The sequence below is a fragment of the Capra hircus genome, chromosome 4, assembly GCF_001704415.2.
Source record: "Capra hircus breed San Clemente chromosome 4, ASM170441v1, whole genome shotgun sequence".
In the NCBI taxonomy this organism is placed as follows: Eukaryota; Metazoa; Chordata; class Mammalia; order Artiodactyla; family Bovidae; genus Capra; species Capra hircus.
The window spans coordinates 115355395-115381913 of NC_030811.1; the positions used below are offsets into that span (position 1 = coordinate 115355395).

At 50.5% G+C, this 26519-nt stretch overlaps 1 protein-coding gene across 1 annotated transcript in view; it reads right to left on the reverse strand.

Moving 5' to 3' along the window:
- The window catches only part of GRB10 (growth factor receptor bound protein 10), a 181162-nt gene extending 176097 nt beyond the window's left edge, over positions 1-5065 (reverse strand). Inside the window, exon 1 of the mRNA XM_018047456.1 lies at positions 4912-5065. The gene's annotated coding sequence lies outside the window, so the exon portion shown is untranslated. The remainder of the gene's footprint in view (positions 1-4911) is intronic.

Sequence of the window (26519 nt, forward strand, 5' to 3'; positions counted from 1 at the left end):
CTTCGCGTGAGGAAGCCAAAGTACTGGACTTTCAGCTTTAGCATCATTCCTTCCAAAGAAATCCCAGGGCTGATCTCCTTCAGAATGGACTGGTTGGATCTCCTTGCAGTCCAAGGGACTCTCAAGAGTCTTCTCCAACACCACAGTTCAAAAGCATCAATTCCTCGGCGCTCAGCTTTCTTCACAGTCCAACTCTCGCATCCATACATGACCACTGGAAAAACCATAGCCTTGACTAGATGGGCTTTTGTTGGCAGAGTAATGTCTCTGCTTTTCAACATGCTATCTAGTAGTGTATATATGTCAATCCAATCTTCCAATTCAGCCCACCCCGTTGTCCGCCTTGGTGTCCATATGTTTGTTGGTTTACATCTGAGCCTCTTCTTCTGCTTTGCAAACAGCTTCATCTGCACCACTTTTCTAAATTCCACATATGCGTGTTAAAATACAGTGTTTGTTTTTCTCTGTCTGACTTGCCTCACTGCATGACAGCCTCTAGGCATTTCTCCTCCTTCAATCTTAATGACTTTTAGGTTTCTCTTCATCAGAGAATAATTTGCTAAGATACAGCTCCAACATATCTGGACCCAACAGAGCTAATTAGACATTTACTGAGATCCTGCCACGTGTGAGGTCACTGGGCCTTGCTCAGGGTCGCTCACTTTGCTTCTGGGTTTAACCCAGTGATAGTGACAGGCAGAGGCAACATCACCAGCTCAGGGCAGGAAGGGCAAAGCACCGAAAATGAGGCAGGAATAAACCCATATGGGAGCTCTGCAGAGGAGGCACTGCGTGCCGAGATGGCAGCAGACACAGTGAACAGGGTAAGCGAGGGAGGGGAAACAGGAAGCAGATACAGAAGTCAGGGGAGCAGGTTGATCCAGAAACCGAGAGACGAGAGGATGCCCAGGAAGGAAGGGAAAGAGAGCCCGCATCACAGCACACGGGCGTCTCTGAGAGACCTGTTCTCGGCGAGCTGATGCGAGGACCAAACAGCCAGGCGCACACTGTGATCTTCTGCTCTTGAAGAGAGGAAGGCAGAAGCCGTTCCATCTTTAGTGAGATTCTGAGGACACTTTGGTTCAAACGATACTGTAAATGGGAAGGAATGACTGATCCGTGCAACTGGGCAGAAAAATGGTCTCTACCCTTAGCCAAGCCGTGTCTTGCTACGTAAGTTAAAATAACTGCAACAGCAATAACGAGCTCTCCTCTGCCTGCACCTCAAGGGCAAACAAGCCACTAGGAGAGGCGCTCTCCCACCAGCCACCCTGCAGGGGCAGGACCGCCTCTATGGGCCCTGGCGGGAGGGCGATCGCCAGAGGCTGGGCCGTCAGTGGGCCGCAGCAGGGACACGGAGGCTGGGGACGTGATGCTCTGACCCAAGTGAGTGAAAAGCTATCCAGCGCCAACAAAACAGCCAGCCAAAACACGGGGCCCGAGGATGGCGAGGCGGAGGGAAGCACTCAGAGGCCTCTTTGGGGTCTGGAGTGGGAAGACAGAGATCGGATGACAGGAACCATCGGCACCTTTATCTCTCTCATCACCATGGCCCCTAATCAAACAGGCCTCCTGAGATCCAGGAAACTCTGCTGCCATCCGATCCACCCCACCCCACATTACCACCCACGACCCCATGAGCCCCACACTGGGTTCACCTAGGTCTGGGCTGGGTGCCCTGGTGGGCGCCACTGTATACAGAAGCCTGAGGTGACAAAACCATTCCCCTAACTGCCCTCCCACTGGGCCCCCTTGAACCCTCTTATTTTGTGATACACCATCTTTCTGGAACTCCAGGGGCCTGGGTTCCACCCAACTCACAGATCCAACAGAACGAGAGTGCTTAACTGAATCACGCTACTCAAGTGCGTTTCACGCCTGCAGACAAGGTAGCCCCAGCACCAAGGTACCACATGGCTGCTCACGAGGAACTTACGGAATAAGCAGATCAAAGTCAGGCAGGCAAGGATGCGTCTATCGATGTTTCAATCAAGCATCTATTTAAGGCGCTCAGGTGAGCCTGACTTGGGTCAAATGTGTTCCCCATACTGCAGAGGCTCATCCAGGATGCCAAGGACCCCCGCCCTGCACCCTGGCAGGCATGCACAGTCCACACAGCCTGCTGTAATGGTCTGAGCGTTGAGTCTACGGACCTGTGCACCCCCCACTCCCTGCACACCCCACCAGCATGCATTTCAGGAACTGGCCAGGGCGAAGGGTACAGTATGCAGCCACGGAATACCACAAACCGGCTTTAGAAAGCCAAAGGCTTTCCACCCTGGCTCATCCCTGCTAAAGCCCATCATGAGAACGGTCACAGGGACACAGGGAAGCAACGGAGGCGCCCACAGCCCTGCCCCTCGGTGTCAGCGGGGGCTCCAGGCCCCATCTCAGCCGTGGGTTCCGCAACGGTGCTGGGACAGGGCATCTGAGCAACAGTCCCAGTCAAGGAAGGGTTCTGGGGCTGAGAACATTTTGGAAAGTCCCCACAGGACACTCTGGGGCCACCCTTTAGTCACTGCTCCTGCTGAACCTCTGGGGACGAGGGCTGGGCGGTCACAGACACAGCTCCCCATCCTCGGTGGGGGGGGAGGGGTCAGTGGGATGAATCCCATGCTGTGCCTTCCACATCAGTGGACCCACTGCCTAAGCTGCGTGGATAATTAGATTTCGAGCCCAAACAGGAGGATTAACTGTTAAACGAGGCTTCATTTCAATGCTGTGTCCGTGCCAAGAGGTGCCCGGCCCGGCTGTCAGAACCCACAGCTTTAAGTCTTTTGTGTTTGACCAATCTGACCAGAAGGAGGACGGGAGGTGCAGGCTGGTCAGGTGTGCTGAGAAGTGGGGGCTCGGGGGGCTCAAGGGTGTTTTCTTGCCTTTTTCAAATGTGTCTCTTACACTATGAAGGCTTGGCAGAAACAGACACGGTCCCTACCCTCCAGGCATCTCAGGACAATCCGGAAGGGCTCACAGGTGAAGGGGAGGCAGGATCAAGGGGCAGGGGACCAGCCTGAGAGCATCATGCGGCCCAGGCCCCACAGCACCCCACACAATCTACACAGGGACAGGGCGAGCCCCCGACACCCGGGGCCTGTGCCCGAAGCCTCGGACTCCAGAGGTGGCGCTGTCACAGCCACAGCGCGCATTTTCACTGTGATTTATTCTCCCAGGAGACAAGGCGCTTCTGTGATCTTCATACACCTCTGCTGGGAGGAGAGGATAAAGGTCCCACGTCACAGAAAGCAGTCTGTCTGAGGGCACAATCTGTCCACCACGAGGGCCATGAAGGTTCAGGAAAGTTCGGAAAGCCTCACTGACACCCAGGGAGGAACATCACACTGCAGGAAAGCTCAACCATCCTGCCCACTAACCGGACGGAGACATGAAAACGTCACACTTTTTGAAGTCGGAACAGAATATGTACCACGTTAGCCTCTGAGATAAGGAAGACACTCAGGAAGCATCTACTGAAGGAACCCAAAAGATTAAGAACCCTTCTGTTCTGCTCTGCGGACCACAGAGGAAACCTGGAGGGAAGTACAAGGTCAGCAAGGAGGCAACAGAAAGCAGAGGTGGAGAAGTGAGCTGGCAAGCGGCAAGGACGCAAGATGGACAGAGCATATCCTTCCTACCAAGGACCGTAGGCCGCAATCCCCAGTCCCCCTTCAGCCACTTGGCCTCAGGGGCGGTCCCTGCTGTTAGGGGATAAATTCAAACACAGCCATGGTAAAGCCCCAACCTCCAGGATCTCAGAACGTGACTGTGCTTTAAAGACATAATGAAGGTTAAAGTGAGGACTTCCTGGAGGCCTCATCCCATATGACTGGTGTCCTTCTAAGAAGAGGACACAGAAACACAGCATGTGAGGCCACAGGGAGAGGACAGCTGTCCACACGCTCGGAGACAGGCCTCAGGAGAGGTTAGCCCGCCCACACCCTGATCTTGCACTTCTGGCCTCCAAGATCGCAGCCGGAATGTGGTGTTTATTCCAGCAGCTGAGCTGACTGATACAGTCTCCACTACCCACTACTGCTTCTGGGCAAAGGCTCCAGCAAGCGCACGTGCAGGAAGGCCATCCAGCCTCCGTGCTCTTCCAGACACCTCAGATGCACCGACAGCATGCTAAGAACCCACGGGCAGGCCAGCCGGGGTGAGGGAGAAGGTCCATCGCCGTGTCGGCCGCCTCAGGAGGCAGTGAGGTGGAAGGGGCCAGCACCCGCCCCAGGCCGTCACGGCACACACGCCCCCAGCCGCAGTGGTACAGGTGGGCAGACCCCCAACAGAGGGGAGGAAACAGGGCCTGAGCAGGGCCTTCCACCTCGGCTCTATCAAGAACAGCTGCCAACTCTTGAGGGCTCGCCATGGGAATCTCAGAATAACCTGGGAGCGTATCGGCACTCAGGCCTTCCCAAGTGGCTCAGTGGTTAAGAATCTGTCTGCCAATGCAGGAGCCACAGGTTCAATCCCTGGGTTGGGGAGATCCCCTGGAGAAGGAGACGGCCACCCTCTCCAGTACTCTTGCCTGAAAATCCCATGGACAGAGGGGCCCGGCAGGTCACAGTCCCTGGGGTAGAAAAGGTTCAGACACGACAGCAGCTGAGCACATGTGCAGATCAGCACTCACTGCACAGAAGCCAGGGGGACCGGAGCGGGAAGCAGCAGGGATGGCGGCTTAAAGGGCGGGCTGCAGGGCCCAGACCAAGCTCCTTGTGATCTCCCCTCCCACCCACCTCAGCTCAAAGATGGGGAGCGGGGAGGCCACCGAGCAGGCGGGGGCTCCTGCAGAAACCCTGGAAGGAAGGGCCCAGTGGGACGTCTCTGCTCACACTTAGTGACTTGCAATAAGATGCATTTACTAATCTCCCCTTCATCAACAGTGAACAGACCCACTGCAAAGTAACCAGAGCTTACCTGTCACGCTTGCTGGGGCTCTGGGCGTCTGGCGGCCACCTGGCTGGAAAGAGGCACCTACAAGTGGCGGCTGCTCACGGTCACAGGTCACAGTCACAGGGCCACTGCCCCTGCAGCCCCCTCTTCAGGCTCAGCATGCTGCCCAGCTCCAAAGCTGAAAAGGCAAGGAGGCCTCCACTGAATATGCTGAATTTGCACAAGTGTGAATTTTACACCCTGCACCCAAGAATACAAGTTTTAAAACAATTTTTAAACAAACAGAAATGTTCTTCTTTTCAAGGAGACTGTTTAAAAGACAGACTCTTCAAAAGGAGTCCACAAGCAGCGGGTTTCTAGTTGCCGTGGCGCTGACCACAGGGACAGAGGCCCCAGACACCAGACATGCCTTGGGAAGCTGCTGGTCCCAGGCCACTGCCCGAGTGCTTCCCCCACCCCGCCCCCCCCAAAAAAGGCAGGCAGGTAAGGACTGGGCAGGTCTCTGCTCTCTTGCAAGGCCAAGTCTATACCTGCAAGGTATCCTTGGCACCTAGATCACAGCCCACATCCTTCCCAGGTCCTCCCAGGCTACAGCCCTCACCCCACGCCCTGGGGACCGTCCTCATCTGAGACCAGGTTCTGGCCACAGCGTCCAGTGTCTGAGAGGCCCTGTGCAGGGCCCACGCGTGTGCCACAGGGGGAGTGGGAATCCTGGCTATTTCTCCTGTTTCAATGCTCTCACTTCTACTGGGAGGGCCAAGACACTGCTGCAGAGTCAGGGGTTGGGGGAACAGAGACGGAGGTTCCCCCTGCCAGAGGGGAGCGTCTGGTCACCAAGACAGCTCTGTGTGCTCCACTCCTCTGCAGGGCAGAGGGGAGGGAGCTGCCTCCCAGAGGACCCTAGCACCTGACACTCAACTCCCCAAGCCCAGAGGAAACACACTCATTCGATGACTCAGGGAGATCGGCAGAGAGCAAAGGTTCCATGGACAAAAGTCCTGAGCACCGCTGTGCCTGTGCGTCTGTGACACGGTGTCCTTGGGTGGAGGACACGTCACCCAGGGATGCTGAACTAGCTTACCCTGACCACTCAATGGTGGAAACAAAGCCTGCCCTGCCTCCAACCTGACGTGGGAGAGGCCAGGGTCGAGGACTTAGAAAGCCACTGCAGAAGGTCCGTCTGGGCACTCAGGCTAAGAATCTGGTGCGGGAGCCGGACGACACCTGCCACCTCCTGACCCCACTCCCTCTCAGCGGGTGACCTGTGGGCGGATCACCCCACTCCCTGAGCATCAGTGTGCCCCACCACAAAATCGACATGAAGATAACATCTCCCTCCAGGGCTTTTACAAGCATGAAGTGAGCAAACGCGTGTAAAGACTTAGGATACAGCACACAGCAAATGTTAGACAAACGCTGGTTATGAGCTAGGACCCAGCAAAACAAGGTCCCTGCTGTCAGATGCTGAACACAGCGGTCACCTGCAAGCTGCGAAGGCCGCTGGTGTTTAGAGGGGACGCTGAACTTCTAGGATCAAAAGGGGAGAGACCCCTGATTAGGATTCTCCAACTGCTCAAAGATGAATATTACCCATGCATGCAAAGGCATCTGATGAAAGGTGCCTGCTTTCCCCCTCAAAGAATGTGTAAGCCTGAAAAGTGTTATAATGTTTATGTCAAATGGAACAACTCTAAATTCCAGGAGCTAAGTTGACTCCAAGTTTAAAAATCTTAAAAAGAAATAAAAAGGCGAATGGTCACATAGGCATGAGGGTCTCTGCACAACAACTGGCTGGCACGTTGGCAAGGGCACCAGGTCATACGACAACTGAGTATCACGTGCCCATCATCACCTCTAACCCTCACATCCTGAGAGGTCTCCCCTCGTTTCCAGAGGAAAAATCTTTCCTTGGACGTCATCCAAAAGCCCCAGGACCAATTCCAAATGCATCTTTCATGCCTGTGACCTTCAGCTGATTATATACGTTTGGGAGATTTACTTTTTATACTAAAAATTTTTTTAAATGACATAGTTGCCTGTCAAGCTGTTCACCACTTTAAGCATTTTCATCTATTTTTAAGAAAGTGAATATGTAATTACAGCAGATAGAACAAAGACATGATTTTTGAACCTGGTGAGCTGAAAAGAGGTACTAAGATACGGCACCCTCCTCAGGAACAAAGGCATAGGTGCTATTTCCAGGGCCCGATCACCTGGACCCCCACCAAGCACAGCCCCACAGGCTTCCTGTAGGAACCACACCAGCGGCACCCAGACCCACAGGAGACACAGAACTCTCTGGGTGCTGATCACCAATTGGGTGGTTCCACAGGCAGACGTGACCGAAACCTGAAATCTCCAAGAAGATACAAACTTGGGCGAAAAAGAAATGCCTTCACTTACTTCCAGAATGTTTCAGAAACAAAGGACCTCTTGATTTCTGTTGAGTGCCTCTGATCCCTTCCAGAAATTCCTGAGTTAATATAAAGTTTTCCTTCTGTCTAGCTTTCTCATACTAAATATTTAGAGTCATAACAGTGACTATTTAGACACTCAACAAATCCCAAGATTCACGATGAGGCTGTTCGGGCTGTTTGGAATGAAGGCTGGGGCTTCTCGAGAGGGGACAAAATACCTTTCATCAAAAAAATTAAACTCAGGATTGTACTGACCTCAGAGGCCACTCTGTTTTCACGGTGTAAGAAGGCGCTTAGAAGATAACTGAGAAATACATGAATGAAACGGAACTGAAGAAAAGGCAACGTTTTCTAAGTGATCATAAAAATCTCAGGATGCTATCACCAGAACCTTTGGATGGCTGAAAAGGGAAAACAGTTAAAGCTGAGGATCCTCGCTGCCCCTCACTGCCGTCGGATGCACCTGGACGGGACCTGCGTTCCAGTGATGCTACAGCTGCTTCCAGGGCAGAGATGCTAGAACGTGAGGATAAGGATGCTGGCAACACAAGGAGGTTCAAACCCAGGTTTGTTCCCTTCCAAATGCCGACATCATGCTTTCCAACCACACACACAAAGGAAAGGTCTGGTAACAACTCAGCAGTGACACTCACCCAGTCTAGGAAGGGCCTTCCCACGGCGGCCCGTCCACCAGCAGACACCCCGAGCTCCACAGGATGCACAGCATGGCCCAGGACAGGGCACTCGTATCCCAGAAAGAGCTTCCCAACTGGATGCCATCATGCAAACTTACCCAAAACCTATGAATGCGTCCAGACCCTATCTGCTTCTCAAATTCAGGGTCAAGCAGAACCAAGGATACTACCAATCCTCACCATGGGGCTTCTGGGGGATGCCAAGCAAGTCTGAAGATGGGCTGTCCAAGGCCAAACAGGACGGAAATGCAGTGGGATGAGGGGACTGCCTCCCTGGAAGAGGCAGGACTCTTCTCCCCAAAATGAATCCAGAGTCCACAGGGCAGCGAGGGGCAGGACACACACAGACACACACGGTAAGTGACTAGAAGACAGACTGAAAACAGCCACTCTGCACAGCTGACAGGCATACCCGCCTGTGCAGGTTCAGAACTACGACCAGCCCAGCAAAATAAAGAACACCACCACCCTTCCATGAGAGAGACAAAAGGCCTGGGTGTCTGGAAACGTAAGCTCCTAAACGGGAAGATTAACCGTCACAAAGGTTTCGACTGTCTTCAAATGATGAACTTAAAAATTCAAATTAATTTTGTCAATGAAAGACAGTATCTCAGGAACACTGACAAAATACAATAAAAGGTAAGACTGTCCAGCATAAAGCATTAAGAGAACATGTTCTCATCACAGAAGACGCTGTAAAGCAAAAGTAATTAAAACAGGGTGGTGCTGTGTCGAAATCCTTCTAGTACCACCAGAAGGGCTGGGCTTCCAAATATGAATGTCACCGTTTCATTACAGCAGCACGAGCTCTCCTAACAGGAGACTGTGTCCGAATCACCAAGCTCCCACGAGGAGCACACAGGACCCGTGGGATGGGAAGCCCTGAGTCCCCTCTTCCCTGACTCTCCCGATGATGCTGCGCAAGATAAAGGTGACACCATGCTGATGCAGAGGGGGCCACGAGCAGCCTTGAGCAACAACCTCTTGTGCCAGACACCTCACCAAATGCTTTAGAGCCGTTCTCGATGATCAAAAGGAGTAAAAGGACATGAGACTCATAACAGACACACGAGTGGTTCTTAATGGAAAATAATGAAATATGGTCAATTCTTGAGGTAGAATTATGACCCCATTTTATGGGTGGAGAAACCAAGCCTGGGAGGCAATATAGTAGCTGTCGAGCTCACACAGCTAAGAAATGGAAGAAGTGAGGTTCAAATCCATAGATGTTTGAATCCACCCACCTGCTTTAGTATCTTGCCGATAAACTATCATTTGCATGAGAAGAAAATGGACAACCTTTGCACTTATTTGTAAGGCTGTTCTTCTTTTTTTTTTTCTTTCAATTACATTGTTTGGAGCATAGTTTATCTTTCTTCTTTTAGAGAAATAGAAAGTAGCCATAAAGAAGAGCCTGAAATTCAAAGCATAGAGGATAGGGGAGGGGGGGACCTCCTGCTTGCAGGAATTAAGATTTCAGTGATGGGCATAAAATAAAGAGCCTTCTTAACCTTATAATAGGCACCTACCAGACACCTCCTGGAGGCAGGTGGCCAACACAAAAAAAGAGGCACCAAAAGATATACAGATCATCTGGAGAAAACCACGGTTACAAAGGGCTCGTGCACGCCAACATTCACAGCAGCACGATTCACAACAGCCAAGCCACGGAAGCCACCTACTGTGCACTGACAGAGACATGGATAAAGATGCGGTGCATACGTACAACGGGACGCTCAGCTCAGCGCAGTACAGCTCAGGCGCTCAGTCGTGTCCGACTCTGAGACCGCATGAGTCGCAGCACGCCAGGCCTCCCTGTCCATCACCAACTCCCGGAGTTCACTCAGACTCACATCCATCGAGTCAGTGATGCCATCCAGCCATCTCATCCTCTGTCGTCCCCTTCTCCTCCTGCCTCCAATCCCTCCCAGCATCAGAGTCTTTTCCAATGAGTCAACTCTTCACATGAGGTGGCCAAAGTACTGGAGTTTCAGCTTTAGCATCATTCCTTCCAAAGAACACCCAGGGCTAATCTCCTTTAGAATGGACTGGTTGGATCTCCTTGCAGTCCAAGGGACTCTCAAGAGTCTTCTCCAACACCACACTTCAAAAGCATCAATTCTTCGGCACTCAGCTTTCTTCACAGTCCAACTCTCACATCCATACATGACCACTGGAAAAACCATAGCCTTGACTAGACGGACCTTTGTTGGCAAAGTAATGTCTCTGCTTTCCAACATGCTATCTAGGTTGGTCATAACTTTTCTTCCAAGGAGTAAGTGTCTTTTAATTTCATGGCTGCAGTCACCATCTGCAGTGATTTTGGAGCCCAAAAAAATAAAGTCTGACACTGTTTCCACTGTTTCCCCATCTATTTCCCATGAAGTGATGGGACCGGATGCCGTGATCTTAGTTTTCTGAATGTTGAGCTTTAAGCCAACTGTTTCACTCTCCTCTTTCACTTTCATCAAGAGGCTTTTTAGTTCCTCTTCACTTTCTGCCCTAAGGGTGGTGTCATCTGCATATCTGAGGTTATTGATATTTCTCAATGTGAGTAATGGAATATTCAGCTGAATGGAATATTCAGCCACAAAAAGTGAAACAACGACATTTGCAGCAACATGGATGAACTCAGACAGAGATTATCAAGTGAAGTCAGAAAAAGACAAATATCATATGATACCACTTATATGTGCAATGTAAGAAAAATGATACAAAGGAAGTTATTTACAAAACAGAAACAGACGCACAAACATAGAGAACAGACTTATGGTTACCAGGAAGAAAGCATGGGAGAAGGGATAACTTAGGAGTCTGGGATTGACATATACACCCTACTATATATAAAAGAACCAACAAGGACCTACGGTATAGCACAGGGAATTCTGCTCAATATTCTGTAACAACCTAAATGAAAAAAAGAATCTGAAAAAGAATGGACACATGTATATGGTTAACTGAATCACTTTGCTATATACCTGAAACTAACAACATTGTTAATCAACTGTACTCCAATATAAAATTTAAAAAAAAAATACATACCAGACTCAAGTTCTTCACCAGGAGGCAAGGAAGGAGAAATCAACTCATCTACAGCCAAAGACCATCTGTGCAAAGTCCAAAGGGAAGCAAAAAGCCTCGAGAGAAGCTACCATGAACACAGGCAGCAATCTGCACTCAGTAAACCTCCCATTTATTAAAATAACACGGGATGAGCAGCCTAGTGCAAAAACAGGGAGAGGACAGAGCAAACAACTCATCAAACACACACGTGAAACACACTCCACTTCCCAAGTAACCATGGAAACACAAGTTACAGCAGCAATGCACGACACATCTGACTGCTGAACACTTTAAAGACTGAGATGACCCCTGGGAGTTGGGTGGCCTTGGAGCAAGGGGGCTCTCCTAAGCCATAGGCGGGGCTCCTGAACAGGCTCTGGGCGGCCGAGCATCTCCCAGACGTCAGTGTTAGAAGCAGGAATCTCACTTCTTGTAACTTATTGTCACCTGAGCATGCAGACACACACGCAAAGAGCAATTACTGCCACGTCCAGCAACACAAGAAAGCTGGAGCAACCCAGATACACCTGGTCGCCACCACCTCCCCCTTCAGCTCCCAGCAGGTACGAGTGGCAGAAACCCAGGGGCTGCCTGTGGCCTCCCTGACCTCCTGCCCATGCAACCCACAAGGCCACTTAATTTTGGCTGAAAAAGCATCTGAAATCTATCCACTGCCCTCAGCTGCCAACATCAGCCATCACTCCCATCTGACCGGGACCCAGCTCCCTCCACATGCTTCGCCTTCACCCCTCACAAGCCAGCGGGGCGCTTGGGATACACCTTGGGGTACACCCTGTCTGCCTTCAAGCTCCTGGGAAAAGGCCAGCCCAAGATTCACCCTCCAGGCCCCTGGCCTCCCCCAAGTCCTGCCACTCCCCTCCTGTGACCTCTGCGTCCTCTGTCTGGGATGCTCCCCTCTTTCTTCCCCCTCTCCTTGAAACCAACTTTATGATTAACCTCTCCATCCAAAACATTATTCCCTTTCTTGGCCCACACCTGGTCCCCTGGGGATTGAGAACTGACAAGGAAAACGGAGGATGGAAACCAAGCGGGACCCTGTGGAGCCCCCTGGATACCAAGGCCCCTTTTTATCCCTATTTCTTGTTTGCAGAAAAAGGCTTTCGTTTCCTACGCTTTCCCTGAGTTCCAAAGAGCAGACTCAAGCAGTTATCAACTAGGGAAGGAGGGAATGCAGAAACAGAGGAAAGGAAGGAAACTGATGTCCAGCAAGGAACTTAATGACAGAAGCTCAGGGACAAAGCAGGGTCCCAGCTCCTCCTTAAGGCATCAGCATGACAATGTGATGCTCATCTGTGAGCTGAGCCGCAGAACTAAGACCCCCCAACTCCCCAGGTGGAGGGCGGCGACTGCATGCTGACTACAAGCGGGTAGACCCCAGACTGGCTGGAACCAGAAGGTTGATGACTCAGATTCCTGTCACCTCACCACCAACCAATCAGAAGGTCCAGGAGCTGCCCCCCTCGCCCCACACGTTGCCTTTAACAACCGTCTTCTGAGCATGAGCTGCTCCTTCTCCTTGTCTAGCGCCTGCAATAAACACTGCACTTTGCTTCACCACAACCCATGTCAGCTGATGGGCTTCACCGTGCCCCAGTAAGGAAACCCGAGTTCAGCTTGGTGACACCCTGCACGCATTCTCTCTGCCCCGTTGTGGCCCTGCTCGAGGACCCTGCAGGCCCTGCAGACCCATCCAGAGGGGTTGCGGCTGCCTTCCTGCTGCTGACTCCGTGTCTTCTTCCCCGCCGAGGAGCCGCTCCACAGCCAGGGCCCAGGCCTGTACCAGACACTGCAACACCCTCAGCTCTCAGCACGGGCCGAGGGCACAAGGCTTTGCTGAGAGGGTGAAAACACCTCCCGATGGGAGCCTGGGCAGGTCTCCCAGTGCAGAGACTCTCCAGGCTGGCAGGTGGATCTGGTGGGAAGAACCCCACCAGGTGAGGGCCTAAGAGCCCCAGCAAGCAGCCCGCTCCCTCCAAGTCCATAGCTTCTCGGTGCTGGGATGAGATGACCCAGTCCTGACCTCACACGAGGACGCAGTGATGTGACTCCCACCGCTCTTCTCAGAGAACTGGCGAAGGGAGCTCTTGACTAATGGTGACTAAGATGTAGGAGGAAGAGAGATAAGGACGAACATGACACTTTTGCAAAAAGGGGGAAACTGACAACAGGGCACAAGCTTGTCTGGAATTCCACAGAGAAAAAGACCCAGAAGAACCCCGAGCATCTCTGACGGGAGGGAGGCTGCAGGGTGAACAGAGAGTGAGAGGGACTCGACTCTGCAGAACACAGGCTGGAATTTTCACAGTAAGGCAATTGTGTAATATCGTTTATCTTTCTAGGAAGAACTGGCATCAAGGTTCAGAGCAGTGGTCCTGCCTGCTCCTCCTGCCTCCCCACCCCTCACCCTGGATCCTGGTGACGCCCAGGCATCTCCTCCCTCTGCCCAAGCACCCTCTGACCATTCTAGGAATTCCAGAGAATTCGCTGCCCCCTCCCGCCAACAATGAGGCCATTAAATGCTTCCGGGAGGTCACATGAAAATGATCTCAGGGCTCCTTTGTACAGGCTGTTTCTAGAAATGCCAAGGATTGGCCTCTCTTTTCTTTTCCTTTCTTTTGTACTTTCTTCTCTTCGGAGGTTAAAAAAAAAAAAAAGAGAATGAGGAAAAGTAAGTGAAGACACTGTATACCTCGTGGAGAAAGCGCACCGTTTACTCTTCAGGCAGCAACAGTTTTGCAGGAGGAGGGTCAGCCAACAGCTGGGTAGGGCTTCTCCCCTCCTCACCAGATAAACTGGCAAGAAACGGAGCTGGATGCTGTATTGCCACTCTGCAAACAGCCCGTTACCAGCGTGCGCTAGCGCACAGGGCGCGCCTCGAAGTCCACTACCCCCTCAGCTTCACACTTTATGTTTCAAAGAGAAACACATCTTTTCTTCCTCGGGACTGTTCAGGAGTCATGACTGTGGGTTCTAGGTTTCTAGGATAAAGTATGGCAAGCTGGTCCTCAGCTCAGACAGAAATCAACATTTGAGGAAGATGACAGACACGGAGGATTACCCGAGGCAGAAGCGCTTGGAACAGGATGACCCGCAGCTCTGAGACGCGCCATTGCACGTGGAGGGCGGGTCTAGCAGGGCTGAGCACAGACCCAGCATGGAGGCATACTCGAAACTATCATACTTAGCCACTTCCTCTACTGCTGTTCCTCTCATAAGACCTAACAGCACGAACCTGCAATGGCTTTTGTCTCCATGTGATGGTCCTCGTTATCCCCGCTCAGTCCTATCAGTGGCTCAACCAAGTCCCTGCTGGCCGGGCTGCTCAGCCCTCAAGGAGCCGGAGAACATCACCAGCACACCCAGCTACCCCTGGTGCTCCATCTGCAAGCCACAGCTGACCCCCGAAGGGGCAGTACAGGCCCCTGAAAGGCTGCTACTGGTTGCACTGCTGTGTGCCCCCCAAACCCACATGTCAAAGCCCAGACCCCCAAGGTGGTGGTGCCTTTGGGAGGTCCGTAGGTGAGATGAGGTCATGAGGGTGGGGTTTCCACAATGGGATTAGGACCCTTGGAAGAAGGGCTCAGATGTAACATACAACACAGTGAATGTAATTCACATTGCTCACATCACATGTGAAAGTTAAGAGAGTAAATCCTAAGAGCTCTCATGGTAATAGAAAACTTTTTCTCCCTTTTACTTTGTATCTATATGAGACGAGGGGTGTTCACTAAACACACTCTGGCCATCATTTCATGATGGATATATCAGATCAACATGCTATATACCTTACAGGTATTCAGTGCAGTATGTCAATTACATCTCAAAAGACTGGGAAGAAGCAAAAGAGAAGAGACCAGAAAGCTAGTGTGTACTGCATGTCCACCTCGGGAGGATATGGGAAGCTGGTGTCTGCAAACTAGGAAGACGCCCTCATCAGACACAGAATCTGCCGGCACCGTGACCTCGGCTGTCCAGCTTCCAGAGCCGTGGGAGGTGCGCATGTTTTGTGCGACAGCAGTCCCCGCAGACTAGGTGGGGTGGGCACCTGGAGGCCGCCCCCAGCACAGCTGCTCTGGAGGGACAGGAAGACTGCTGCTCCCTAAGCTCAGAGCACGAAGGACTCGCAGCCTGGCCCCGGCGCCGTGAGTCACCAGCCCCCAGAGGACGGGCTCTCCTCTGCCACGTGCCCCTTCTCTTGCACTTGCAGGCTCTGGGCCCACCCTCCAGCAACGAACTGTTCTGGTCTGGCAGGCGCCCCAGGCTCTGGTCCTCCGGACCCACGTCTCCTAGTGCCGCGGATGTCACAGCGTGGCAGCCAAGACGAGGGGCCCCTCCCACTGACCCTGCAGCCCTGCAGGCATGGCAGGCTCTCGTGTGTCCACTGGGGCCCGGGAACAGTCCATACGTGGTTCTATATCAAGTTACCTCCCAGATGCCACCTCGCAGTGAGCCCAGCACGACAGGGCCTGGCCACCTTGCGCCCACCATCAGCTCATCAAGTATCCAATCTGTTCACACTGTGCCTGGGGCAGGGTTAAAGCTCTGACCAACGGGGTGGCCGGGCAGGGCAGACCCTCCCACCGCTCGTTGCATCTTCCCATCCTCCCCACCCCCTGCCTGCACACCTGTCCCATCGGGTGCTGGGCCTCGGGAGCTGGGTCTGAGAGCAGAATTCCCATGGTGCTCTGGGTCTCAGGCTGCTTCTCTGTGCAAGGCGGGCATCTTCTATCAGGGTGCAGAGCCAGGGTTTGCACAGAACAGTGCTGGGCTTCCCAAAATCCACATGCAGCCACGGCATCACTCATGCCCCTGGGCTCGCGTCATCTCCTCGCCCAGCATCCGCTCCCAGGGACTCGACTCGACTCTGCTGTGTAGGACAGAGCAGATATGGAAGGGGGACTGGGCCCTTCTCCTACTCGACTCTGCTGTGTAGGACAGTGCAGGTGTGGAGGGGGGACTGGGCCCTTCTCCTACTCGACTCTGCTGTGTAGGACAGAGCAGGTGTGGAGGGGGCACTGGGCCCTTCTCCTACTTGACTCTGCTGCGTAGGACAGTGCAGGTGTGGAGGGGGCACTGGGCCCTTCTCCTAAGGCTAACAGTCCGAGGTATCACACACGATCTGGAAAGCCAATGCGGCGTCGGGAGACACTGGCTCGGGCAGTTAATTCTGTTTCTGCGGGCATCTAGCACTTTATGCAGAAAACGTGAGAACTCACATTGCTGCCTCGATTCCCAAGTAACTGTCATCCAGAATCAATTCCCCTGAAAGAAGAGCATGTTCTTTAGACACCAGTTAAAAGGATCCTGCTGCTGAAGGCAGCATGTCACACTAAGGCTCTCGTCCACCCAGGAGTTCCCAGCCAACCACTGAAAGGCTGGTACTGTCTTCCTTAACCACCTCTTTGCATGCTCATCTGAGCCCTGAACTTCATGATTCTTCTCCTGAATCCACTCCACCAACATGCGTGGAGCACTCAGTATGTTCTCAGTCCAGCTTGGGGAATCACAGAACCATCAGAATGCAGTCCCTAAGCTTGTTTTCAATGTAAGATACAGGTGTCTGGGCAAATCTTGATCAAGACCCTGGAACGATAACGTGGGAAGAGAAACAGCTTGCAGCACGCGGTGCCCAATCATCGTTTTTGTCGATTCTGCAAAAATGGCGTGCACATGCGAAAAACACCTTCTGCGTGAACTTGTTCTCAGGAATCCAACAGGGGACTTTCAGCTGTTGATAATCCCCACGGGTAACAGCCCTAAATAACTGCTAACTTCTTTAGAAACCCAAGTGACTGACACGTCACTGAACAAAAATCAGGTCCTCCCAAGTCTGGAAAAGTTTACTCCTTGGACCAGAGGAAAGGAAAAACAGGGAGACCATTCACCAGTCAGACAGCCACTGAGGGGACTGGCTTCCCAGGCACATGACTCTCAAGCCCACCTGAGTTAGGTGAGTGCCCCTCAGAATACTCACTGTCCCTCATGTGGATGGTGTCCCGGGGGTTGAGTCTCCTACTGCAAAGCTAATTCAGACTTCAGTTCAGCATCAATTTTCAAACGTTAACATCTCATTCTCCATCTGCCCTTTGAGCTATGCAAACAGGCACAACAAACTAATTTCAAATGGTCACCTATACAGATGCCTGAAGTTCACTTTCATCTTCCTAGAATTCATTCTCTGCCGTCATCAAGATGACAGTTCAGTTCAGTCGCTCAGTTGTTTCCAACTCTTTGCAAGCCCGTGGGCCGCAGCACGCCAGGCCTCCCTGTCCATCACCAACTCCCAGAGTTTACACAAACTCATGTCCATTGAGTCAGTGACGCCAACCAACCATCTCATCCTCTGTCATCCCCTTCTGCTCCCACCTTCAATCTTTCCCAGCATCATGGTCTTTTCAAATGAGTCAGCTCTTTACATCAGGAGGCCAAACTACTGGAGTTTCAGCTTCAGCATCAGTCCTTCCAATGAATATTTAGGACTGATCTCCATTAGGATGGACTGCTTGGATCTTCTTGCAGTCCAAGGGACTCTCAAGAGTCTTCTCCAACACTACAGTTCAAAAGCATCAATTCTAAGGCACTCAGCTTTCTTTATAGCCCAACTCTCACATCCATATATGACCACTGGAAAAACCATAGCTTTGACAAGACGGACCTTTGTTGGCAAAGTAATATCTCTGCTTTTTAATATGCTGTCTAGGTTGGTCATAACTTTCCTGCCAAGGAGTAAGTGTCTTTTAATTTCGTGACTGCAGTCATCATCTACAGTGAGTCTGGAGCCCCCCAAAATAAAGTCTGCCATCTATTCTTGCCACCTCTTCTTAATATCTTCTGCTTCTGTGAGGTCCATACCATTTCTGTCCTTTATCGAGCCCATCTTTGCATGAAATGTTCCTTGGTATCTCTAATTTTCTTGAAGAGATCTCTAGTCTTTCCCATTCTATTGTTTTCCTCTATTTCTTTGCAATGATCACTGAGGAAGGCTTTCTTATCGCTCCTTGGTATTCTTTGGAACTCTGCATTCAGATGCTTGTATCTTTCCCTTTCTCCTTTGCTTTTCACTTCTCTTCTTTTCACAGATATTTGTAAGGCCTCCCCAGACAGCCATTTTGCTTTTTTGCATTTCTTTTTCTTGGGGATGGTCTTGATCCCTGTCTTCTGTACAATGTCATGAACCTCCATCCATAGTTCATCAGGCACTCTGTCTATCAAATCTATTAAAAATAGATTAAAAATCTATTTCTCACTTCCACTGTATAGTCATAAGGGATTGGATTTAGGTCATACCTGAACGGTCTATCTATTTCTCACTTCCACTGTATAGTCATAAGGGATTGGATTTAGGTCATACCTGAACGGTCTAGTGTTTTCCCTACTTTCTTCAATTTACGTGTGAATTTGGCAATAAGGAGTTCACGATCTGAGCCACAGTCAGCTCCCGGTCTTGTTTTTGCTGACTGTATAGAGCTTCTCCATCTTTGGCTGCAAGGAATATAATCAATCTGATTTCAGTGTTGACCATCTGGTGATGTCCATGTGTAGAGTCTTCTCTTGTTGAGTGTTTGCTATGACCAGTGAGTTCTCTTGGCAAAACTCTATCAGCCTTTGCCCTGCTTCATTCTGTAGTCCAAGGCCAAATTTTCCTCTTACTCCAGGTTATCTCTTGACTTCCTATTTTTGCATTCCAGTAATAATGAAAAGAACATCTTTTGGGGGTGTTAGTTCTAAAAGGTCTTATAGGTCTTCATAGAACCGTTCAACTTCAGCTTCTTCAGCATTACTGGTTGGGGGCATAGACTTGGATTACCGGGAAACTGAATGGTTTGCCTTGGAAACAAACAGAGATCATTCTGTCATTTTTGAGATTGCATCCAAGCACTGCATTTCAGACTCTTTTGTTGACCATGATGGCTACTCCCTTTCTTCTAAGGGATTCTTGCCCACAGCAGTAGATATAATGGTCATCTGAGTTAAATTCACCCATTCCAGTCCATTTTAGTTCACTGATTCCTAGAATGTCGACGTTTACTCTTGCCATCTCCTGTTTGACCACCTCCAATTTGCCTTGATTCATGGACCTAACATTCCAGGTTCCTATGCAATATAGCTCTCTACAGCATCAGACTTTTCATCCATCCCCAGTGACATGCACACCTGGGTATTGTTTTTGCTTTGGCTCCATCCCTTCATTCTTTCTGGAGTTATTTCTCCACTGGTCTCCCGTAGCATATTGGGCACCTGCCGACCTGGGGAGTCCATCTTTCAGTATCCTATCTTTTTGCCTTTTCATACTGTTCATGGAGTTTTCAAGGCAAGAATACTGAAGTGGCTTGCCATTCCCTTCTCCAGTGAACCACATTTTGCTAGAACTCTCCACCATGACCCGTCCGTCTTGGGTGGCCCCACACGGTGTGGCTCATGGTTTCGTTGAGTTAGACAAGGCTGTGGTCCGTGTGATCAGATTGGTTAGTTTTCTGTGTTTGTGGATCATGATGACAGATGCTCAGGAAAGATAAGAGCCATCGCTCCACACAGGGGGCCTCACAGGAAGAAAGACAGTATCCAGACCCAAGAAGGAATCTTCCACTGTGACCAAAACCCCCTGCTTCAGCTACGAGATCGTCCTCTTCGCAAATACACATCACGTGTTCCTCCCAGCCCTGACCCTGTCCTCACGTGCTCCAAGCTCAGAGGTTCTCGACACCCCACGGATGTGCTCTGAGGCTTGCATGTGTTACCTGGATGGTAAACAGATAAATATCTGGTCTTGTTCCAGTTCCTGGTACAGTACCCCTGAAACTCATGGGGGTGGTGAGTGTCTTTTGTATGTTGATGAGGTGACAGGCAGCTGGGGGACTGGGGTTCCCTAAACAGCCTCAGAATTAGGGCTCACCAAAAGGCCAAGGCACAGTTTGAGGGCTGGAACCTGCAGCTCCATCCCATGACCCTGGTGGGGGAGAGGGATTGGAGACTGAATTAATCACCAATGGCCAATGCATTAATCAGTCATGCATACGGAATGGAGCCTCCACACAACCCCTGAAGGACAGGGTTCGGGGAGCTTCCTGGTTGGTAAACACTCTGGGGTGCTGAGAGGGATGCACCCCACCCCTACACCTTAACCTTATGCATCACTCCCATCTGGCTGTTCCTGAGCTGTGTCCCAGGGGCCATGTCAGGCCCTTTAACCTGTGGGGTCTGGTTCTAACTCCGGGCAGATGGTGTCAGAGCTGAGCTGAGCAGTAGGACACTCAGCTAGTGCCTGAAGAACTGGGGAACTGATGTTGGGAGGAAACACCTTACATTTGTTGTCAGAAGTGTTGTGAGTAAAAACAGCTCAACGGACAGAGAAAAACAGGTCCTGTGGCTAAGACTGTCCCGCCCCCACTGCTGGTCTGTCCTCCCGTGGAGCTCAGGCCCCCGTCAAGGCCCCTACCCCTACCCTGTGGGCTCTGTGGTCTCAGCGGGGCCCTTCGTGCCCTCGGGAGGCTGCATGCTTCCTGGCCCTTCAGATCCACCAGCAGAAAGAGGGGCAGAACGAAGAGAAGGCAGGTCCCTCTGCTCCCCCATCACAGCTCAGCTTTTCCACATCCAATAAATAGAGCACCCCCTCTGCCTTCTGGGTCTCTGCTGATTCACTCTCCTTAGCTCCCAACTGTTCTTAGAGGTGCCTGAGACCCTTCAGACCCCCCATCTTAAACATGGACAGGGTGTAGGACAGGGCAGCCCATACTAGGCAGGATGCGCTCAGCCAATGCAGCCAGACTAGACATCAGAACCGCCCTCCCACGGCATCCTGGACCAGACTGCAGAGCTTCCCCCCACCCACGGAGGCTACCGCAAGACCCCCGACCTGACTCTCCCCGACCCAGCCTAGAACACAGGTCCCCTCAGCTGACCTGCAGCATGTGGCTCCTGCCATAATCATTTCCACTTTGCACCCATATTTTAAACACAAAGAGTCTGAAGATGCCAAGAGACCGAAGATCCAGACTTCCCCTTACTTGGCCTCAGTAACTCTGGACCCAGAGACTTCTTTAGGGAAGATTTTCTTAGAAATGATACTGAATTTCAGAACTCTTCATCCAAGACATAGCCCTGCAAACAGTGTCCCTTGTCAGAGCCCACGTGGGCTCCATTCCAGGTGCAGAGGAGGGGACCCAGGTCAACCCCTCAGACCTTGGCTGGTCCCCGCCCCGATTCTGGCAAGACGCAGGGCTCTGAGTCACTCAGCACCTGTCCCGCTTCTCCTTTGCCCCCATCAAATAAGCTGCCAAAGGGGGCCCACAGCAGAGGGAAGATGTCACAGGTCCGGTATTTCCGGAATGGCCGCACGGTTGGGAGGTGGGACTCCCCCTCCCCCGGGGAGCCAGGCACAGGCCCAGAGAGCAGGGCAGACAGCGTCAACGCACCTGGTGCCCACCAGTGCCGAGCCCGATGGCGCTTCCTTCCCAGCCCCCTGGCGTCTCCCGCCTCCTCGGGCTTCCTCAACAGGATTACCACCCCCAGGACAGCACCCGCGCTTAAGGAGGGGAAAGAAGATCTATTTCTGACCCGAGAACGTGAGATTGACACTGCTAAATAGGGCAAGGGCCTCCGTAATACCCGTCACCTCTATCCTCAGGTTCCTACTCCCCAGGGAGCCGAGAGGGACCAGTGCCTGCGCGCACGTCCTCACCTCGGGGAAGCCCCAGGTGACCCTGCCAGGCTTAAAAAAGGTCCTGTGGACTCAAATGGCACCCAAGTGCCCCCAAGCCCAGCACTGACGTACCAGAGCCTACGTGAGACTGTCACGAGGACGGAGATCGATGCAGGAGGACTTCTGCACCTTGGGAACCACCCCCAGTGACCTCCAGGGTCTCAAGGAATAAGGAAAGGACAGAACTGTGAGCATGGCGGGGGCAAGAGCAGGTCCTGCCTCCAAAGGCCTCAAGCCCCAGGCCTTGGCTGTGACACTCCAAGCTCTGATGTGGCCACCCAGCCGGGAAACAGGGAGAAACAGCTCTGTCGGTGGACTTAACAGCCCCGAGACCATCCTGAACCCAAGGGTCCCAGGACTCCCAGGAACACATCACCTTTCCTGCAAAAGTCCCCCAGGAAAAGGGAAATGAACAAAGACCTACTGTGTGTCGGGACCATGCAAGGAATTGACTGGCATTTTCCTTGAAGGTTCACAAATCCTGGGAGCAAAGAATCCGCATCCTGGCAGGGTCTGAGTGGGCAGAAAGACACCCCTCCCCCTTACCCCTTCCTCCTCCCTGGCGGCACTCAGGGGCACAGAGGATGATGAAGCTGGGATTCTGAGAGGGCAATTCTAACCCTTCCACCAACACACACTTGACCCTGAACAAGGCATCTGTCTCCGAGGGCTCCGGTTTCCCCAGGTACCAAGGGAAGATCCTCTCTCCCTGACTAGCAGCTCTGTCCTGAGGGTCACATGACACGCATTGCTGTAAACTCAGCTTCACAAAGGAAGGAATCACCCCTCACCCAGCCAAGCGCTTGCTCCGCTCCTTTCCAAACAGCAGCACAGGATCCCGGCCCAGCAGTTCTAGAGTCCCGCAGACTCAGCCGCATCACCCCACCCAGCAAGGACAGGACTAGGTCACCAAGGGCCTCGTAACAACCGCCTCAAGGCTGCTTGTTCCATACGGCGTTCTCCCCAAAGTCACTTACTCAGTGACCGCTCACATCTCAGCAGTCTGTCTGAAGCATAAAGATCATTCTGAGAAGAAAGGCTTCTAGAGAAATAAAGGACAAAAAGCTGGAAGAGATGCACACCCTCAAAAATTGCAGACTGGTAAACTTCTTCCTTATCAGTAATTACCTGTGAAAAGATTAAACCCTCCAATGAAAAGGCAGTGATGGGCAGAAAGGAGGGGGGAAAAAATCCCACACGATCCAACAATGTGCTAAGACTCCGTTTTAACCCAAAGACACAATCAGGTTGAAAATAAAATGATGGGAAAGACCATTTCATGCCAATATTAATAAAAAGAGACCTGGGACTGCTATACCTACATTAGCCAAAATATACTGTAAGTCAGAACTGTTACAGAAGACAGAGAAGGACATTGTATGTTGAGAGAAGAGCCTCAAAATATACGAAGTGAACACTGACGGAGCTGAAGAAAACAGACGCGCAGCACTGCTGGCTGGAGACGTTGACATCCCAGGCTCACTAACGCGAGGAGCAACCAGACAGACGGCCAGCAAGGAAACAGGAGGCCTCGCCAACTCTATAAACCAAACAAACAGCACAGACACAGCAGAACACGCCCCCTCAGCCACAGGACAAGATGCATTTTCCTTAAGTGTACATGGAACATCCTCAACGATAGAGCATACGCTCAGCCAGGGAGAAAGCTTTTCAAGTATGAAAACCCGCAGCCACCATCTTACTCAGTGGTGAAAGACTGAAAGTTTTCCTCGAAGATCAGGAAAAAGACAAGCATGCCCACAGCACTTCAGTTTAACACAGCATAGCCAGAGCTACCAGGCAAGAAAAAGAAGCGAAAGGTACCCCAGTGGCTCAGGTAAAGAATCCGCCTGCAAAGCAAAAGACGCAGGTTCGATCCCGGGGTCGGGAAGATCCCCTGGAGAAGGAAAATAGCAAGCCACCCCAGTATTCTTGCCTGAGAAATTCCATGGACAGAGGAGTCTGGCACCTTATAGTCCATGGGGTCACAAAAAAGTCAGGCATAACTTAGGGACTAAACAACAACAAACTGGAAAGAACTAAGATAATCTCTGCACATGTACCTTAAAAATCAGACATACGCAAGAAATTATGAGTTAATAAATGCATCAAAGTTACAAGATATAAAGTCAAAATGCAAAAGCTACCTAAGTTTCTATATATTAACAATGAACACTCTGAAAAGGAAATTAAGAAAACAATTTTATTCACAATAGCATTAAGAATAATAAAATAATTAAGAGTAAATTTAAACCAAGAGACAAAAGACCTGTACACCGGAAACTAGAAAGCATTTCTACATGAATATAAAGAGTACATAAATAAAAAGACTTATCTTGAGTTCATGGACTGAAAACTTCGTATCAAATATCAAAACAATCTACAGATTCAATGCAATACCCATCAAAATCCCACTGGCATTTTTACAGAAAGAGAAAAATTCATCCCCAAATTCGTGTGAATTCTCAAGGGACTCTGAAGAGCCAAAATAATCTTGAAAAAAGAACAAAGTTGGAAAATTCACATTTCCTGATTTCAAAACTTACTACAAAGTAATCAGACAGTGTAATATTGGCATGAGAATAGGCACAGGCCAAGGGAACTGAACAGAAAGCCCAGAAACCCTTACATATATGGTGGGTAAATTTTCAACATGATGCCAAGACTATTAATGGGGAAAGGACAGTGCTTTCAATGACTGATTCTGGGGAAACTGGATACCCATATGCAAGAAAATGCAGTGACCCTTTACCTTACCACGTAAACAAAAACTAGCTCAAAATGGATCAAAGATCTAAACACAAAAGCTAAAATTAGAACTCTTAGAATACATGGGGGGACATCTTCATAACACTGGATTTAGAAATGACTTCATGGATACGATACCAAAAGTAAAGGACACAAAAGAATAAAATACATAAATTGAACTTCAGCAGAATTACAAACTTCTGTGTATTATTGAGACAAGACAATGAAAAGACAGCCCACAGAAAGGGACAAATAGTTACAGATCATGTATCTGATAGGGGGTTAATATGCAGAACACATTAAAAAATGCCTACAACTCAAGAACAAAATGCAAATCAAGACCACAATGAGATATCACTTCATGCCTATTAGGAAGGAAGGAGGGAGAGATATTGGAAATTACCAATTATTAGTATGGATGTTGGAGAAGGAAATGGCAACCCACTCCAGTGTTCTTGCCTGGAGAATCCCAAGGACGGCAGAGCCTGGTGGGCTGCCGTCTACGGGGTCGCACAGAGTTGGACACAACTGAAGCGGCTTAGCAGCAGCAGTATGGATACAAGAGAAATAGAAACACTTGTGCAGGGCTGATGGGATGCAAAATGGTGCAGCCCTTGCGGAAGAGTCTGGATGTCCGGTCGAGAATAATCGCTCTTGTGCTACGGATTAACCTTTGAGAAGCTTGAAGTATCACCACGATACTTGATAAGAGATGACGAGCGAACAGAGTCCAAAGCCCCATGGGACCCGTTAATGCATATGCTGACCAACTAGGCTGCGAGAACACAAAAATTCCCCAGGCCCATTACAGCAGGGAGGATATCGGTGGTGGCATTTTTCAAAAGGCAGAGTGAAGAAGTGGCCATGTAGAGTGAAGACTGACACAGAAGGTAGGCTCATAGACGGAAATACAACCAGGGTTGCGACAAGGTCACTTTCTGTGGAGGGAAACACCACCTGCCCCACGTGCCTGCACAGGGCAAAACTCATGCTGACGATTAACACAAACAGGGTCCAAGCCCAGCCAGGCAGCCTCCTGGGGACACAGGTCTCGTCTTTCTCCACTGATTGAGGTCACCTGGGGTTCTCACCTGATGTTCAGACAGGATGGTGCTAAGCAAAGCCTCAGCCACCATGAGGGGCTGCAATAGGACCATGTATCTTATTGTATTGTTATACAATAAGTAAGCAGGGTTTCCAGATCATTCAAGATCCAAAAGGCTGCAAACCTTTCTGAAAGTGCCAAACAAAAAAGAGACCACTGAAAACAAACTACAGGAACCCAACTAAATGTCAAAGCAGGGCTCTGCACGTTTTTATAAAGGGAATAAAGTATAAACATATTTACGAATGCAATGTGTGAATGGAATACTACTCAGCCAAAAAGAAGATGGAAATAATGTCATCTGCAGCAACATGGAAGGACTTGGAGGACATTATGCTAAAGTGAGATAAGTCAGACAGAAAGACAAATACTGCATAATATCAACTATCTGTGGAATCTAAAAAGAAAGAAAATCAGAGAACAAACTAGTGGTTACCAGTGTGCGGGGCGGGGGGGGGGGGGGGGCGGGCAGCAATATAGCGATGGGGAGGTACAAACTGCTGGGTGTAAGACAGGGTCAAGAATGTGTTATACAACATGGGGAATCTAGCCAGTGTTGTATAACAATGGTAAATTGGAAATAATCTTTAAAAAAACTGTACAAAAATTAAATTTTTTTAAATGGTAGAAGATAAAACAGAATGCCACATATAACAATATAGAGCTAATCACCTGTACAATGTCAGGAACCTCTGTTCATAGTTCATCAGGCACTCTATCAGATCTAGACCCTTAAATCTATTTCTCACTTCCACTGTATAAGGGATTGGATTTAGGTCATACCTGAATAGTCCAGTGGTTTTCCCTACTTTCTTCAATTTACGTGTGAATTTGGCAATGAAGAGTTCATGATCTGAGACACAGTCAGCTCCTGGTCTTGTTTT